The sequence below is a fragment of the Pristiophorus japonicus genome, chromosome 10 (assembly GCF_044704955.1).
Source record: "Pristiophorus japonicus isolate sPriJap1 chromosome 10, sPriJap1.hap1, whole genome shotgun sequence".
NCBI classification, from domain to species: domain Eukaryota; kingdom Metazoa; phylum Chordata; class Chondrichthyes; family Pristiophoridae; genus Pristiophorus; species Pristiophorus japonicus.
The window spans coordinates 173,052,192-173,069,792 of record NC_091986.1 but is presented as its reverse complement, the minus strand read 5'-3'; positions in this window follow the sequence as shown (position 1 = coordinate 173,069,792).

Below are 17,601 nucleotides of genomic sequence, written 5' to 3'. Positions count from 1 at the left end.
ACTATTATCTGAATGACAGATTAGGAAAAGGAGAGGTGCAACGAGACCTGGGTGTCATGGTGCATCAGTCATTGAAGGTTGGCATGCAGGTACAGCAGGCGGTTAAGAAAGCAAATGGCATGTTGGCCTTCATAGCGAGGGGATTTGAGTACAGGGGCAGGGAGGTGTTGCTACAGTTGTACAGGGCCTTCGTGAGGCCACACCTGGAGTATTGTGTACAGTTTTTGTCTCCTAACTTGAGGAAGGACATTCTTGCTATTGAGGGAGTGCAGCAAAGGTTCACCAGACTGATTCCCGGGATGGCGGGACTGACATATCAAGAAAGACTGGATCAATTGGGCTTGTATTCACTGGAGTTCAGAAGAATGAGAGGGGACCTCATAGAAACGTTTAAAATTCTGACGGGTTTAGACAGGTTGGATGCAGGAAGAATGTTCCCAATGTTGGGGAAGTCCAGAACCAGGGGTCACAGTCTAAGGATAAGGGGTAAGCCATTTAGGACCGAGATGAGGAGAAACTTCTTCACCCAGAGAGTGGTGAACCTGTGGAATTCTCTACCACAGAAGTAGTTGAGGCCAATTCACTAAATATATTCAAAAGGGAGTTAGATGAAGTCCTTACTACTAGGGGGATCAAGGGGTATGGCGAGAAAGCAGGAAGGGGGTACTGAATTTGCATGTTCAGCCATGAACTCATTGAATGGCGGTGCAGGCTAGAAGGGCCGAATGGCCTACTCCTGCACCTATTTTCTATGTTTCTAAAAGGTGCTCACAAAGCAATGTGGGTGCAATCAATGAAGCCCTGTACCTTTGGGAAGCCAGCAATCCTGGATAAGCCCACAACCTTTTTACACATTATCTGGGTAGTCATGGGGAATTTTATGAAGTCATTCCTTTGGGCATATCGTGCAGCAGTCACCTGCCTAATACAGATATATGTTGCATATTGAGAAATGGCGCACAGTTGTGGCCTGGAATGATCCAGATGCATAGAATGAAAGTGCAGCTGTAACCTTCACTTCAACTGACAAAGCAGTCCTCCTGACACTTCTAGGTTGCAGGTCTACTTTTACTAACTCAAAGATTTCTGTTACAACTTTTTTGTGGAAACGCATCCTTCTGACACAGTCTGCATCACTCAGGTGCAGGTATAAATGCCTGTCTCGACATAGCCGACGTGGATAAGGCCTCCTGCGCATCATCCTACGTGCTCTGAGATTCCTCATGCGATTCCTCATGCGATGACATCAAATCAATTGTCTCCTCCACAACACCATCATGCAGAAGGCTTGTACAAGGTATGGCATTGTCAGTATTGCCCCCGTGATTAAATTGTACCTTTGCAAGAAGCTCAAAACAGCAAGGCAGGACAAACTTCTTTGTTGCCTCTCTCGCCAAGTTTGATGCCCTAGTATGGATCACATCCAGGTCTGAGCATGTGCAATAAGCTTGCTTAGATCGGGAAACAACCCCTCCCCTCCCACCCCGGCTTCTTTTGAAGCTGAGCCCGAGCCCGGGCAAGGGACTGATTCTGCCAGCCGATGCTGCGACCCTCGAGTCCGGTTTGGAGACATTCTTTAGAAAAGCACTTTGAAAAAAAATCCAAAATTAAAGAATTGCTTGAAACTTCCATTTTCTCCTTTTTCAGTTGGAAAAAATTAAGCTTGATGATCCATATTTAATGTGTTCTTGACTCCCTCCAAAACTTCGCCTAAAAACAACGGTGTCGTTCTGCGCCGATTTTTTGATGTGCACTGGTTTTTCTTAAATGCCCAGAAGGTTTTTTCGGAGTGGTCAGATACGCCGTCCTAGGAGAAATGTAAGTTGGCCAAACTTGCTTAAATGTGAAAAACTGGCTCAGACATCAGGTTACGCCCCGACGCAAAAAAAAAAATCATGACTGAGTTACACTGGCGCATAATCTTTGGGGAAATTTGGATTTTTAAATTTAGACCAAAAAAAGCGGCGTGCGCCAAAAAAAAGCACAAATCACTGGGGAAAATTGAGCCCTATAACTGGTGCAATACAAAAAGCAACGACTCCATCCATTGGACCACTGTAGTTGGGGGGCGGAGGGCTAACACTAAAGTTAAGGAGGAAATCAAGTCTATTAGATTTCTTTATCCTTTCCAAAAAATGCTACTACCTATCTGCCCAATTCCCAAGTATATTTCAATGCTCTTGTAGCTTACCCTGTTCATTATCTTTGTATCATCTTAAAATGTAGCCACTGTGTTTGTGACTCCGAGTTTCAGATGATTTATGAGGACATTAAACAAAAGAGGTCCCAAAATAGATCCCTCTGGGACCACACGGGTAACATTCTCCCAGGCTGATGACAATCCCGATACCACTACCCTCTGGGTTCTATCGGTCAACTAAACACCTATCGGTTGTAAAATATTTCCGATTCCCTAGTACATCACATCTCCGGTCTTACACCTATCAAAATCCTTTGTTATATGCTCAAAAGAAAATCAGGTAAATTAGATTGTCATGACCTCCCTATAATGAACCATTAGCTATCCTTTTATAAATGTATTTAACTCAGTTGCTCTATGATCTTTAATAAGGGTTTTTATAACTTTATCCACAATGGACATCAAACTCACTATCTATAGTTTCCTGGATCACTTCTACGATCTTTTAAAAAAAAAATAGGAGTAACATCTGCCTTTCTCCAGCTTTGTTTACCTCAATGTAAAGTGCTTTGAGAGGCTTTCCTGCACAAGGAGTCCTATGGAAATGCACGTTGTTGTCAGGCTAAAAATAAATAAAACACCCCAGTGACTGCTGGTACCCACCTTGCTCCCACTCGAGACGGAAGAGCTGCGAGTTTAATTTCAGAGTTCATAAATAGCTTGTGCCCCCCGCATAATGTAAAAAAATGTTCAATTCCGAATAAACAATTGCTAAAGACAAGTGGAGTAAATTGAGATCCTTCAGAGTAAAGTTGAGTAGGTAACGCCACTAAAGCACGAGCGTAATCTTGAAATACTCACATAAAGGTAGTCAGAAATAAGTCAATTATATTTTTAAGCTATTTTATATATAATCACATAGAAAAAGCAGATTGATCAGGAACAGGAATCAACGGCCTGCTATTCATTTTCTTTGAATTGTAAAGTGAGTTTTATTCTCTAGAATTATACTGCTTTCCTCCCTAGTATTAATTTAGATATTTCTATAATGTAATCCAGACCCGATTCCAAAAGCTGAGTGTAGCAATCTTCCTTCCTATGTCGATGATCCGATCTCATCCAGGCTGATCAATTCTTAGCATCTTTTTCTGATTATCAGAATTCAACTGGACTTATTTCAAAATAATTCTTTAATCTTTGAAATTCATTAAAACGTCAAAATGATTTGCAGATACATTATCTGTAAAAGCCTCCAGTGCTTGCCGAGCATGTCAAAGTGGCTACTGTACTGAAATGATTGAGATATAAAACTAATTTAAGGTCTCATTGAGCAATGCATTTTGAAACTGTTTAAAGAAATTTCATTCATATTTAAAACTGACTATATATGAAGGTACATACATGATCTTAAAAATACCAAGATCTAAAAATATATCAAGCTAACTCGAGATGGATTTGAAACATCTGAAATGATAAAAGTTCTTGCCTGTGGGCTTCAATTTGTCACTCCAAAAAGCTCCTGCAAGGCAAGAAAAACAGCGCCAGAGCAGATAAAAGGGCTGTATTATTATATCTGGGCCAAAAACATCTAACAGTGAAAATGTATTTTAAGTTTTCATTTTTTTTATCATTCAATATGCAACAAAATACATCACAGAATGTTACAATGCCACCTATTATTTCAGCACAAGATGAAATTGGATGTTAGAATCATTACTGTGGCTTAAAAATACTCTGATATACTTGTTTTCTCAGTCATTATCACCATTTAGATCCTGCACTACGTAAAAAATTATCTTTCTAAAAGAAGAACAATATTTAAAACCAACGATCGATATTTGTTCAACTTCTAGGAATTGAACTGGGCGATGTAAAGAATTGCATCCCATCGCTCTTAATAAGTAAACATGTATATTAAAAACACACTCATATATGTAAATAAATGATCCGGTCTTGTGCAAAGGAAGCATATTATCAAATTTTGCAGACATCACAAAAATAAGGAGCATGGTTAATTGTGAAGAGAACAGTAACTTCAGGAGGACAAAGACATTAGTAGTTTGGGCAGATAGACATCAGGTGATATTTAATGTGCAGAAAAAAGTTAAGGTGTGAAGTAAAATGGATTGATTATATTAAAGATGCTAAATAAATGCATATTGTTATTGTAAGTGGTAAAACTTCAAAAAGGGTCGTGAAGTAGAAACTCAGATTTCAGATACAGAAATCTTTAAATGCGAGAGGACACTATATTTGGTTAAACAAATATGGAATTGTTGGTTTTATAAATTGGGATATAAAGTAGAGACAGGTAATATTAAACCTGTACATTCACTGGTTAGGCTGTAGCTAGAGTATTGTGTCCATTTTAGGCACTTTAAGAAAAGATTTAATCAGACTTTCCTGAAGTCTACTAATGTTGTACTTCTTTTGATTTATCTTTATATTGTAATAATATTAACCTTTCGCCTTTGCCTGCTAAACAGGGAAGTATAAATCAATCGATTAATTTAAAATACCACTGGCTTGGTGGAGCAGGGCTGATCCTGCACCAATAGTCAGTTTCAGAATGAAGTAAGAGAGACTTAATTTAAAATGTGCCATTTGCATACTGGTTCCTAAGGTTTCAGAGAACTTGAACCATTTGATAACTGTGGAAAACAGTTAGTCCTGCAAAGGAAAACATCTGGGCAAACATCATATTTTTTTGGAACCAATGACACAGAAACAAAGACAGATTCATAATTAAAGGTTTCACTTGGTAGAACAGCAATTATATGTAACAAGAGTGAAACTATCGATGATAATAAAGTAAGGGGGTTATACTTGTTCGATCAGTGGAAAAGGAGCTTGTTAAGCAAGGAAAATAAAACTATTGATAAGGGATGTCAATTCAATTCTCTTTACATGGAATTGTATTTTAACTTTTATTATATTTATGTAATGCAGAAATGTGTGGATTGTCATGTAGAGGGGTGAGAGAAATGTATAAAAGCTGCCTATTTATAATGAGTACTTGGATTTGTAAAGGCCTAAGATACTTGGTTCAGAACTGTAACATATTTGGATCTCCAATCAAACCATTAGGTGTGGCTGTAAGTATAGCCTTTAAAGTATATGTTTAAATACTATTGCATGTACTCATTTAATAAACCTCTGACATCTGACTTCACTGTTTAAGAACTTTATTGATGTAAAGAGTAAATCATAAGTTTTCCTGTAAAAGGCACCTTTCATTAGGAAAGATGTCAAAGTATGTAGAGGTTGCAGAAGTGATTCACAAATTATAACAGGGTTGAAAGAATTTAGTTGTGAGGAGACAGATTAGAGAAACTTAATCTCTTTTCATTAGAATAAATAAGTTTAAGATAAGATTTGAGAGAGCTGTTCCAAATTATTAAGAGATTTGACAAGATAAGTCAGGAAAAACTATTTCCACTACTTGGCAAGGGTGTAATTTTAAGATCATCACCAAGAGAATATATATATTTTTAATCAGAGGATTGTTTGGACCGAGGAATGTCCTACCAGAAGCAGTAGTGGAAGAAAATCTATAATAGCTTTTAAAAGGGAAGTGAATGAATATTTGAAAAACAATTTAAAAGGATATGGTAAACGAGCTGGGGAATAGTATTAAGTAGAAAATTGCTTTGCAAGAAAGATTCCCTTGACTTTACTTTCCTCCATTTTGCCTTCCGTTTTTGGGCATGCACAGGCAACAAATGGAAGCAAATCATACAGAGGAGCCAAAGCTGGATCCTAAACTTTAAAAATCCACAAATCTATCTTCCTCGATCCTGCTGGGGACAACCATTCTGGCTGCAACATTCTTACAAGTAAATGATGGCAAGTGGACTGAGTTTCTTGCATAGCCCTATTTTCCTCCCCTATGCTCACAGGCCACCAGTGGCAAATGACACCTCAGGGAATGAGGCACTGCTGTCTGCTTGTGGTATGGGGCAGCAACACTTCATTCGTGAATGCCAAAAGGGATCTGGAGTAACTTGAGGCTAAGTTTTGTTTTTGAAGTGTATATTTTAAAAAGTTTTATTTCAAATTTCTTTGAATCTTTCCTGAAGATTTTAAAAGCTTTAAGTCTCAAAGTTATTTTCTAAACACTTAAAACTTTTAAATTTAATCATTTTTAAAATCTATTTTAGAAATTATTTTTTTTTTAAGGTCAGTCTTCCAGACTGAGCCTCATGAGGTTTCGTTCAACATCCCCCAACCTCTACTTTGAAGAGGCAGAAGGAGGAATCAGGAGGAGCACTGCTGAGATACCAGGCTAAGCAAGCACCATAGTTCACCTCCAGACCCGACCTACCAGTATCCATGCCTCCGTCTGCAGATCCAGGTAGTGCGACTTCAGCATGACCCCTCGGCAATGCTCAAGAAGGTTGTGCCTCCCTCACAAAGCAATAACTGAAATTTGTCAGCTGGCAAGACAGCTGCAGCCATAGCTCTTAAGCTAAGATCTGAACCCACTATCAAATAAATCCTGTCACTACTATCCACCTTTGGGAATAAACACAGTTTTGTGTTTATTCCCAAAGATGGATGATAGTGATATGATTTATTTGATAGTGGGTTCAGATCTTAGCTCTTCCACAACTACCATGGCTCCCCATTTGGAGATCGTTCTGATGCTCCCTCACATAGGCATTTCCCCAAAATCATTCCACACATATCCAGTCAGTGGCTAAAAGGTCTCGCTGAAAATAAATCTGACAACATTCCTCTTGTTTAAGATACCATATCTGGCCCTTGGTGCCTACTCTCATTTGCGTTTTGATTCCGAGCCTTTTGGCCAATTATGTACAGTTGGAGCCGTGGAGGAGTGAGGTGGTACTTGTTTTTGGTTGTGGGCTGTTTAAGAAAGCAGAAAGAGTGAAAGCATTCTGCATGCCATCGTAACCCACATTTCAGAAGGCACTTCTGAACAAAGTGAGAACAAACGCTGGCAAAGAAGAACCCATCATGTTGACCTCCATGACAGCTCAGAGGAAAGGGACACTTACAAAAGAAAGGAGAATTTGAAGGATACTGTGGTACTTCCTGCAGTTTAAAAAATTCATTCATGGGATGTGGGTGCTGCTGGCAAGTCCAGCATTTATTGCACATTTAAGGTGAGCGGCCTTCTTGATCCACTGCAGTCCGTGTGGTGAAGATACTCCCACAGCGCTGTTGGGATTTTGACCCAGCGACGATGAAGGAATAGCAACATACCTCCAAGTCAGAATGGTGTGCAACTTGGAGCGGAACTTGGAGGCGGTGGTGTTCCTATGCGCCTGCTGCCCTTGTCCTTCTAGATGGTAGAGGTCGTGGGTTTGGGAAATGCTGCTGAAGAAGCCTTGGTGAGTTGCTGCAGTGTAGCTTGTAGATGGTACACTGAAGCCACGGCCAGTGGTGGAAGGAGTGAATGTTTAAGGTGGTGGATGGGGTGCCAATCAAGCGGGCTGCTTTGTCCTGGATGGTGTTGAGCTTCTTGAGTGTTGTTGGAGCTGCACTCATCCAAGCAAGTGCAGCATATTCCATCACACTCCTGACTTGTGCCTTGTAAATGGTGGAAAGGCTTTGGGGAATCAGGAGGTAAATACCCAGAATACCCAGCCTCTGATCTGCTCTTGTTGCCACAGAACTTATGTGGCTGGCCCAGTTAAGTTTCTGGTCAATGGTGACTTCCAGGATGTTGATGGTGGGGGATTCGGCGATGGTAATGCCGTTGAACGTCATAGGACGCTAGACTCTCGCTTTTTGGAGATAGTCATTTCCTGGCACAAATATTACTTGCCAATTAGCCCAAGCCTGAATGTCGTCCAGGTCTTGTTGCATGCGGGCATGGACTGCTTCATTTTCTAAAGAGTTGCAAATAGCACTTAACACTGTGCAGTCATCAGCAAACATGATGGAGGGAAGGTCATTGATGAAGCAGCTGAAGATGATTGGATCTTGGGCACTGTCCTGAGGAATCCCTGCAGCGATGTCCTGGAGCTGTAATGATTGACCTCCAACCACCACAACCATCTTCCTTTGTGCTAGCTATGACTCCAGCCAGTGGAGAGTTTTGCCCGATTCCAATTGACTTCAGTTTTACTAGGGCTCCTTGGTGCCATACTCGGTCAAATGCTGCCTTGACGTCAAGGGCAGTCATTCTCACCTCACCTCTGGAATTCAGCTCTTTTGTCCCTGTTTGGACGAAGGCTGTAATGAGGTCTGGAGCTGAGTGGTCCTGGCTGAACCCAAATTGGACATTGGTGAGCAGATTTTTGGTAAGTGCCGCTTGTTAGCACTATCGACAACACTTTCCATCAGATAACTGATGATTGAGAGTAGACTGATGGGGTGATAATTGGCTGGATTGAATTTGACCTGCCTTTTATAGTCAGGACATACCAGTGTGCTCAGCCATTTCTTGATTTCACATGGAATGAATCGAATTGACTATGTAGGTGATAAGTTGCAGATGGTGCTTGCAACTGGGAAACATGCTTATTACAATGTATTGCCTTCTGTTACTTTGGCTGCCCTGGAAAGTCAGTGAAATTCTTCCATCACTGTCTCGGCGTGTAGGAATTATCAAGGTCATATAACCACCAGAGACCTGGATCATGCCCTTTCTGGACACCCTTTCCTTGACTAATACCTCAACTGAAGAGTGATTAAATTTGTAGGCTGTGTCCTAAAGACCATCCTTAGAGACTCACTATGCAGACAAAATATGTCTGCAGTGATTGGAATTCCTCCTCCCCACCCCAAAGGAAACTACCAAAAGAAGGTACTAATAGCACCTGAAATCTACCATGTATATGTAATGAAGGTGATGGTAGACACATTTTACCCTATCTATTTGATATGCAAACATCTCGATTGAGCAGATCTCTCCACGTACACCCTACAATTCCAACTATACAATTTCTGACAGAGGGTCATCGACTTGAAATGTTAACTGTTTCTCTCTCCACAGATGCTGCCCGATCTGGTATTTCCACCATTTCTGTTTTTATTCCAGATTCCAGCATCCGCAGTATTTTGCTTCCTTTTACAATTTCTTTGATTGCTTTTCAGCCCTTTTCTTTTACATTACTCCAATTGTACTTGGAAAATAGCTGACTAAATTGAACACAAAGTAAAAATACTTCCCGCATGTTGGAGTGCTATAGAATTCCTCCATTGAGGACAGCAGAATTGACTTAGGGCCCCCAAATCATATGTATTGACCACAATGGAGTTGGAAGGACAATACAGGAAATGTTAGATAGTTCCAATAGTTCAGGGATTGAACCATAATTCAATACCCACAACAGCACTGAAGTCTTGAAAGGAATTTTCCTAGGAAACTGAAGTACTTTCTGTGCAAGCGAGCAAGGGGCTGAAATTGCACCTTTCTGAAATGCCTGTTAGCTCCTCCTGGAGGCGCTAATAGGGCGATGAGGACTTCTCGCCTGTGGGCAGGCGGCGACAGAAGCAACCCGCCCGGAATGGCGGCAGCGAAATTGGCTTTGCGCCATATCCCGCAGTTTTCACCCAAGGCAGTGGCGCACAATGCGATGAAGGCATCGCCGTGCACGCCTACCCCTTTATGCATGTGGGGGAAATTGCCCCGCGGGAGCGAGGTTAGCGCGGACCAATGCGACTGACGCTGTGGTGTCCCGTCCGCCCTTGAAGGGGAGGGAGGGCCTTACATTGCGGCCGCCTTTTTTTTGTTGGCCGACTTTGCAGTTGACACAATGGCAGCCGTTGGTTTAGCTGGGCCACCGATAGGCAGGCCGGCACTGATGGCCCAGTGAGCGCCACTGAAGTGGCTGCAAAGTTTGCAGCTGTCTTCCCTTTAAGAGAAGGGGAGGGAAGTTGTAATGGGGCATGTCCGCGTCGCGCTGAGTGACATCGCCCCGCTACCGCCCCAGGGAGGAACAGAGTATTCCAATACCGCCCGGATGTTTTTTTCATGCACCAAGACCACAATTCCAGGTCATACAGATTCCGCTTTCGCCAGGTGCTAAAAAAATGTTCAAATTGTGCACCCTAAATGATGCGCGAGGCAATTTCACCCCTACTATGTTTTCATCCTTCAGATGTGTGAAATCAGAACTACTCAAGATAACCGTCAAATACATTAACCAAAGCGCAGTCAACACTAAGGATATGACGATGCATGATTTGCATCAAAGTCAAAGCTGCATTACAACATTGATGCAGGTCAAAACTCAGCATCAAAAGAGAAAGAATGCTGTTAAATTATATTGTTATACTTTCAGGTGAAAGCAGAATTACAGACCTCAACACCAATAGTAGCAACTACCTTTATTGGAACCCCTAGATTAGAAATTACAAATTAATCTTAGTTTATCCTGCTCTACAAAAGTTGCATTAACCACCCAATTCAAATTGTTCAGGTCAAAGCAGCTGCATGGGTTAAAAAAACTCATTGGTTACAGACATTAAAGAAAATCCCTTCATAGAGTCATCCTTCAAAGGTTTTGATGAAGAGTGCCACTTTATTGGAAGATCTCCTTGAAGATGGAAGATCATGTTCAACTTTGACGGTTTTTCAACACTGTCAACTGCAGCATTGATATTATTTGACAATCCGAGTCTGTACAGAACAATCAGTTTACTATGTCAACAGATAGCTTTCGGATGAGCTCGCAAGTAGAAGCAACTTGAGATTACACTTTTTCGACTGAAGGTCTTTGAGGCAAATTCTCTGTGCATGAAACATTTAAGTTTTTCCACCTGCCAGCAGCACAGTATGTTTTAGAAAAATTAAGGTTAGAGAAGTGTTCCTTGGTTTCTCTCTCGCAATATATAATTTATTTCAACTTTTTTTTGTAACGGGTAGACGCTATGATTTCACCTTACACTAGCTGAATGATGTGGGATTTATGCTTCTTTTGGAACAGATTTCTGCTAAGTGGAGTTATCAAGCAAATCAGTTCAGGGTTTGCAAATGCATCCCAGAATTGTGTTTTTTTAATGGCTTCCAAGAGAAGTGTGTAAAAGTGGCTGAGAAGTCGTTTCAGCAAAAATCAAGTCAGTATTGATGACTAAGTTTAAGATATTTTGATCATTCACCACATAAATGATTTTTTTTTAAAGTTACTGTAAAATGTTTTAAAGCATGATGTATTCTTGCAAATAGTAAATGGGGTGTGTGAGATGAGTGAGTAGGTAAGATGCTAGCTTCGATGTGGCTGCAATAAGTAGCAATTAGAAACATAGAAATAGGTGCAAGAGTAGGCCATTCGGCCCTTTGAGCCTGCACCGCCATTCAATGTGTTCATGGCTGAACATGCAACTTCAGTACCCCATTCCCGCTTTCTCGCAATACCCCTTGATCCCGCTAGTAGCAAGGATTACATTTAACTCCGTTTTGAATATATTTAGTGGATTGGTCTCAACAACTTTCTGTGGTAGAGAATTCCACAGGTTCACCACTCTCTGGGTGAAGAAGTTTCTCCTCATTTCGGTCCTAAATGGCTTACCCCTTATCCTTAGACTGTGAGCCCTGGGTCTGGGCTTCCCCAACATCGGGAACATTCTCACTGCATCGAACCTGTCTTAAACCCGTCAGAATTTTAAACGTTTCTATGAGATCCCCTCTCATTCTTCTGAACTCCAGTGAATACAAGCCCAGTTGATCCAGTCTTTCTTGATATGTCAGTCCCGCCATCCCGGGAATCAGTCTGGTGAACCTTCGCTGCACTCCCTCAATAGCAAGAATGTCCTTCCTCAAGTTAGGAGACCAAAACTGTACACAATACTCCAGGTGTGGCCTCACCAAGGCCCTGTACAACTGTAGTAACACCTCCCTGCCCCTGTACTCAAATCCCCGCGCTATGAAGGCCAACATACCATTTGCTTTCTTAACCGCCTACTGTACTTGCATGCCAACCTTCAATGACTGATGTACCACGACACCCAGGTCTCGTTGCACCTCCCGTTTTCCTAATCTGTCACTATTCAGATAATAGTCCGTCTCTCTGTTTTTAACCACCAAAGTGGATAACCTCACAGTTATCCACATTATACTTCATCTGCCATGCATTTGCCCACTCACCTAACCTATCCAAGTCACTCTGCAGCCTCATTGCATCCTCCTCACAGCTCACACTGCCACCCAACTTAGTGTCATCCGCAAATTTGGAGATACTACATTTAATCCCCTCGTCTAAATCATTAATGTATAATGTAAACAGCTGGGGCCCCAGCACAGAACCTTGCGGTACCCCACTAGTCACTGCCTGCCATTCTGAAAAGTACCCATTGACTCCTACTCTTTGCTTCCTATCTGCCAACCAGTTCTCAATCCACGTCAGCACACTACCCCCAATCCCATGTGCTTTAACTTTGCACATTAATCTTGTGTGGGACCTTGTTGAAAGCCTTCTGAAAGTCCAAATACACCACATCAACTGGTTCTCCCTTGTCCACTCTACTGGAAACATCCTCAAAAAATTCCAGAAGATTTATCAAGCATGATTTCCCTTTCACAAATCCATGCTGACTTGGACCTATCATGTCACCTCTTTCCAAATGCGCTGCTATGACATTCTTAATAATTGATTCCATCATTTTACCCACTACCGATGTCAGGCTGACCGGTCTATAATTCCCTGTTTTCTCTCTCCCTTTTTTAAAAAGTGAGGTTACATTGGATCAGTTCCTATGGAGTGGAGGGTAGCCAGAGTCTATGGAATGTTGGAAAATGACTGTCAATGCATCCGCTATTTCCAACGCCACCTCCTTAAGTACTCTGGGATGCAGACCATCAGGCCCTGGGGATTTATCGGCCTTCAATCCCATCAATTTCCCGACTAATAAGGATTTCCCTCAGTTCTTCCTTCTTACTGGACCCGCTTTATATCCGGAAGGTTGTTTGTGTCCTCTTTAGTGAATATCGAACCAAAGTACTTGCTCAATTGGTCTGCCATTTCTTTGTTCCCCGTTATGACTTCCCCTGATTCTGACGGCAGGGGTCCTACGTTTGGCTTTACTAACATTTTTGTCTTTACATATCTAGATGCTTTTGCAGTCCATTTTAATGTTCCCTGCAAGCTTCCTCTCATACTATATTTTTCCTGCCCAAATCAAACCCTTTGTCCTCCTCTGCGGAGTTCTAAATTTCTCCCAGTCCCCAGGTTCGCTGCTATTTCTGGCCAATTTGTATGCCGCTTCCTTGGCTTTAATACTATCCCTGATTTCCCTTGATAGCCACGGTTGAGCCACCTTCCATTTTTTATTTTTACGCCAGACAGGGATGTACAATTGTTGTAGTTCATCCATGCTGTCTCTAAATGTCTGCCATTGCCCATCCACAGTCAACCCCTTAAGTATCATTCGCCAATCTATCCTAGCCAATTCACGCCTCATACCTTCAAAGTTACCCTTCTTTAAGTTCTGGACCATGATCTCTGAATTAACTGTTTCATTCTCCATCCTAATGTAGAATTCCACCATATTATTCGTTAGCTTCTCCGTAATTGGGAGTAAAACATCTCATTTATTCTATTGGAAAACCCTTTGATGAGCTTTTAAAAAAAAACGGAACATGTGTGGTGTCTGGTAATAGGAAGGTGCACAAGCAGTCAGGCCACAGAGAGCTGCAAGAAGAACCAGATAAGAGACTGCAGGGAGGGACTTTTTGCCCTGGGCTGCAAGACAGAATTATAGAGTTGCTTTAAGAAAGATGACACCAGAGTAGAGTTGTGTAGTGTCTTCATTTAAAAAAAAATACCATTACTTAAATACATTGTATTGATGGAAATAAGTGATTCTAATTCTAATTGCTGTTCAGTATTGTTCACCTGATGGGAAAGAAAGCAACTTACTGTTCCTATTAAGTCTCATCTCACCAAGTCTCACTTGGTTCATCTTTGGAGAGATTGGAGAAATTCACATGTTAAAGACAAAACAAGTTGGTTTACAATTCATGGGGATTCTACTCTGCAAGTAGAATTAGGGCAGTGAGTCAACACTGCTCGAGTGCATTGATGTGACTGAATCCAGAAGTTATCGACAGCAGAATCGAATATGTAACAATGACCGCTGATTTTCAAAAAGATGTTGTGCAAAACAAGTTTGATGCAAGACTGTTTTGGTAATAAAGTTTTCTTGCATGATGCAAAATTTTAACATTTAGGGTTAGAATTTCCATAAAATCCACCTAAAAGATTGCTAAGATTATTAAATTAACGCTGGCGAAAAATTGCACAAAGGAAAGAATTCCGCCCAGCGAGAAAAATGGGACTTACACGCAGATCTTCGGCAGAAAACATGATCTTGGGCAAATTGGGCAGTTCTTAATCAAAATGGACAGTACTTACTCAAACTTAGTCCGAGGCTGCGGGTTGGGCCTGGCTGGGGGGAGGGGCGGGAACCAAAATATATATTTAAAAAAAAACAGAACACATTCTCAGAACTCTCTTCCACTTAATTGCTGTAAAAAAAATTTTAAGAATTAGAAGAAACACTAACTTACCTTTTTTGCAGGGCTACTTACCCATCACCCAGCTCTGGTTGCTTTCTCATGGGCGTTTTTTTTCTACTCATCCACAGGTCACCGCTGAGCCCAAACTAGGGCAGTAGCGTTTTTTTCAGGGATGCATGCCGGTGGTCCGCTCCCCAGCGGTATTTTGAAACTGCTGGCGGAACTCCGTGGAAGTTCTCCCCGGGTGGTTTTCCGCCGAAAACAAGCAGTACCACTTAGAAACCCAGTGGAAATTCTAGCCCATAGGCAATGAAGACATCTTAAAAATTAAAACTATAATTCTCTTTAGGCAAGCCAAGAAAGAGAGATTAGTTAACCGCAGAGTAAGCAGATGTTTTTCTCCCAATTACTGAGACAAGCTAACAAATTGCTACTATTTGCAACCACACAAATCACAAAGTTGCAAAACAGCAAGGCCGTTTAAAAAAAAGCAAACCAAGCACAAGAGTTTATTTTTTTTTAAACGAGGTATAGAATTGAAAAGTAGGGAAGTTATGCTAAACGTGTATTGAACCTTGATTAAACCACACTTAGAGAGTACTGCGTGCAGTTCTGGTTGCCATATTATAAAAGGGATATAAAGGCGCTGAAGAGGGTGCAGAAAAGATTTACAAGGATTCTACCAGAAATGCGAGGGTATACATATCAGGAAAGGATGAACAGGCTGGGTCTGTTTTCTCTTGAAAAGATAAGGCTCAGGGGTGACCTAATAGAGGTCTTTAAAATTATGAAAGGTTTTGATAGTGGATACAGAGGGAATGTTTCCACTTGTGGGGAAGAGCATAACTAGAGGCTATCAATATCATAGTTACCAAGAAATCCAACAGGGAATTCAGAAGAAATGTGTTTACCCAAAGAGTGGCGAGAATGTGGAACTCACTACCACAGGGAGTGGTTGAAGTGAAGGAGAGGTGAGACAAGCATAAATTGGCTAGAAAAAGCAACAAACCTGAGGACTGGGAGAAATTTAGAATTCAACAGAGGAGGATTAAGGGTTTAATTAAGAGGGGGAAAATAGAGTACGAGAGGAAGCTTGCAGGGAACATAAAAACTGATTGCAAAAGCTTCTATAAATATGTGAAGAGAAAAAGATTAGTAAAGACAAACTTAGGTCCCTTGCAGTCGGATTCAGGTGAATTTATAATGGGGAACAAAGAAATGGCAGACCAATTGAACCAATATTTCGGTTCAGTCTTCACGAAGGAAGATACAAATAACCTTCCGAAGGTACTAGGGGACAGTGGGTCCAGTGAGAATGAGGAACTGAAAGATATCCTTATTGGGCGGGAAATTGTGTTAGGGAAATTGATGGGATTAAAGGCCGATAAATCCCCGGGTCCTGATAGTCTGCATCCCAGAGTACTTAAGGAAGTGGCCCTAGAAATAGTGGTCATTTTCCAACAATCTATCGACTGTGGAACAATTCCTATGGACTGGAGGGTAGCTAATGTAACGCCACTTTTTAAAAAAGGAGGGAGAGAGAAAGCGGGTAATTATAGACCGGTTAGCCTGACATCAGTAGTGGGGAAAATGTTGGAATCAATCATTAAGGATGAAATCGCAGCCCATTTGGAAAGCAGTGACAGGATCGGACCGAGTCAGCGTGGATTTATGAAAGGGAAAGCATGCTTGACGAATCTTCTGGAGTTTTTTTTTTTTGAGGATGTGACTAGTAGGGTGGACAAGGGAGAACCAGTGGATGTGGTGTATTTGGACTTTCAAAGGGCTTTTGACAATGTCCCGCTCAAGAGATTGGTGTACAAAATTAAAGCGCATGGTATTGAGGGATAATGTACTGACGTGGATAGAGAACTGGTTGGCAGACAGGAATCAGAGAGTCAGGATAAACGGGTCCTTTTCAGAGTGGCAGGCAGTTACTAGTGGGGTGCTGCAGGGCTCAGTGCTGGGACCCCAACTCTTTACATTATACATTAATGATTTGGATGAAGGAATAGAGTGTAAAATCTCCAAGTTTGCGGATGACACTACGGAGGACGCGAAGAGGCTGCAGGGTGACTTGGACAGATTAGGTGAGTGGGCAAATACATGGCAGATGCAGTATAATGTGGATAAATGAGAGGTTATCCATTTTGGGGGCAAAAACACGAGGTAGAATATTATCTGAATGGTGGCAGACTAGAAAAAGGGGAGGTGCAACGAGACCTGGGTGGCATGGTTCATCAGTCACTGAAAGTGGGCACACAGGTACAGCAGGCGGTAAAGACGGCAAATGGTATGTTGGCCTTCATAGCTAGGGGATTTGAATATTGGAGCAGGGAGGTCTTACTGCAGTTGTACAGGGCCTTCGTGAGGCCTCACCTAGAATATTGTGTTCAGTTTTGGTCTCCTAGTATGAGGAAGGACATTCTTGCTATTGAGGGAGTGCAGCAAAGGTTCACCAGACTGATTCCAGGGATGGCTGGGCTGTCATATGAGGAGAGATTGGATCAACTGGGCCTTTATTCATTGGCGTTTAGAAGGATGAGAGGGGATCTCACAGAAACATATAAGATTCGGGACTGGACAGGTTAGATGCAGGAAGATTGTTCCTGATGTTGGTGAAGTCCAGAACCAGGGGACGCAGTCTTAGGATAAGGGGTAGGTCATTTAGGACTGAGATGAGAAGAAACTTCTTCACTCAGAGTTATTGACCTGTGAAATTCCCTACTGCAGAGAGTTGTTGATGCCAGTTCATTGGATTATATTCAAGAGGGAGTTGGATATGGCCCTTACGGTTAAGGGGGTCAAGGGCTATGGAGAGAAAGCAGGAAAGGGGTACTGAAGGAATGATCAGCCATGATTTTATTGAATGGTGGTGCAGGCTCGAAGGGCCGAATGGCTTACTCCTGCACCTATTTTCTATGTTTCTATGAGGGAGAAGGGATCAGAGGTTTATGCTGATAGATTTAGATGAAGAAAGGCAGGAGGAGGCTTGAGTGGAGCATAAACGCCGGCATGCACTGGTTGGACCAAA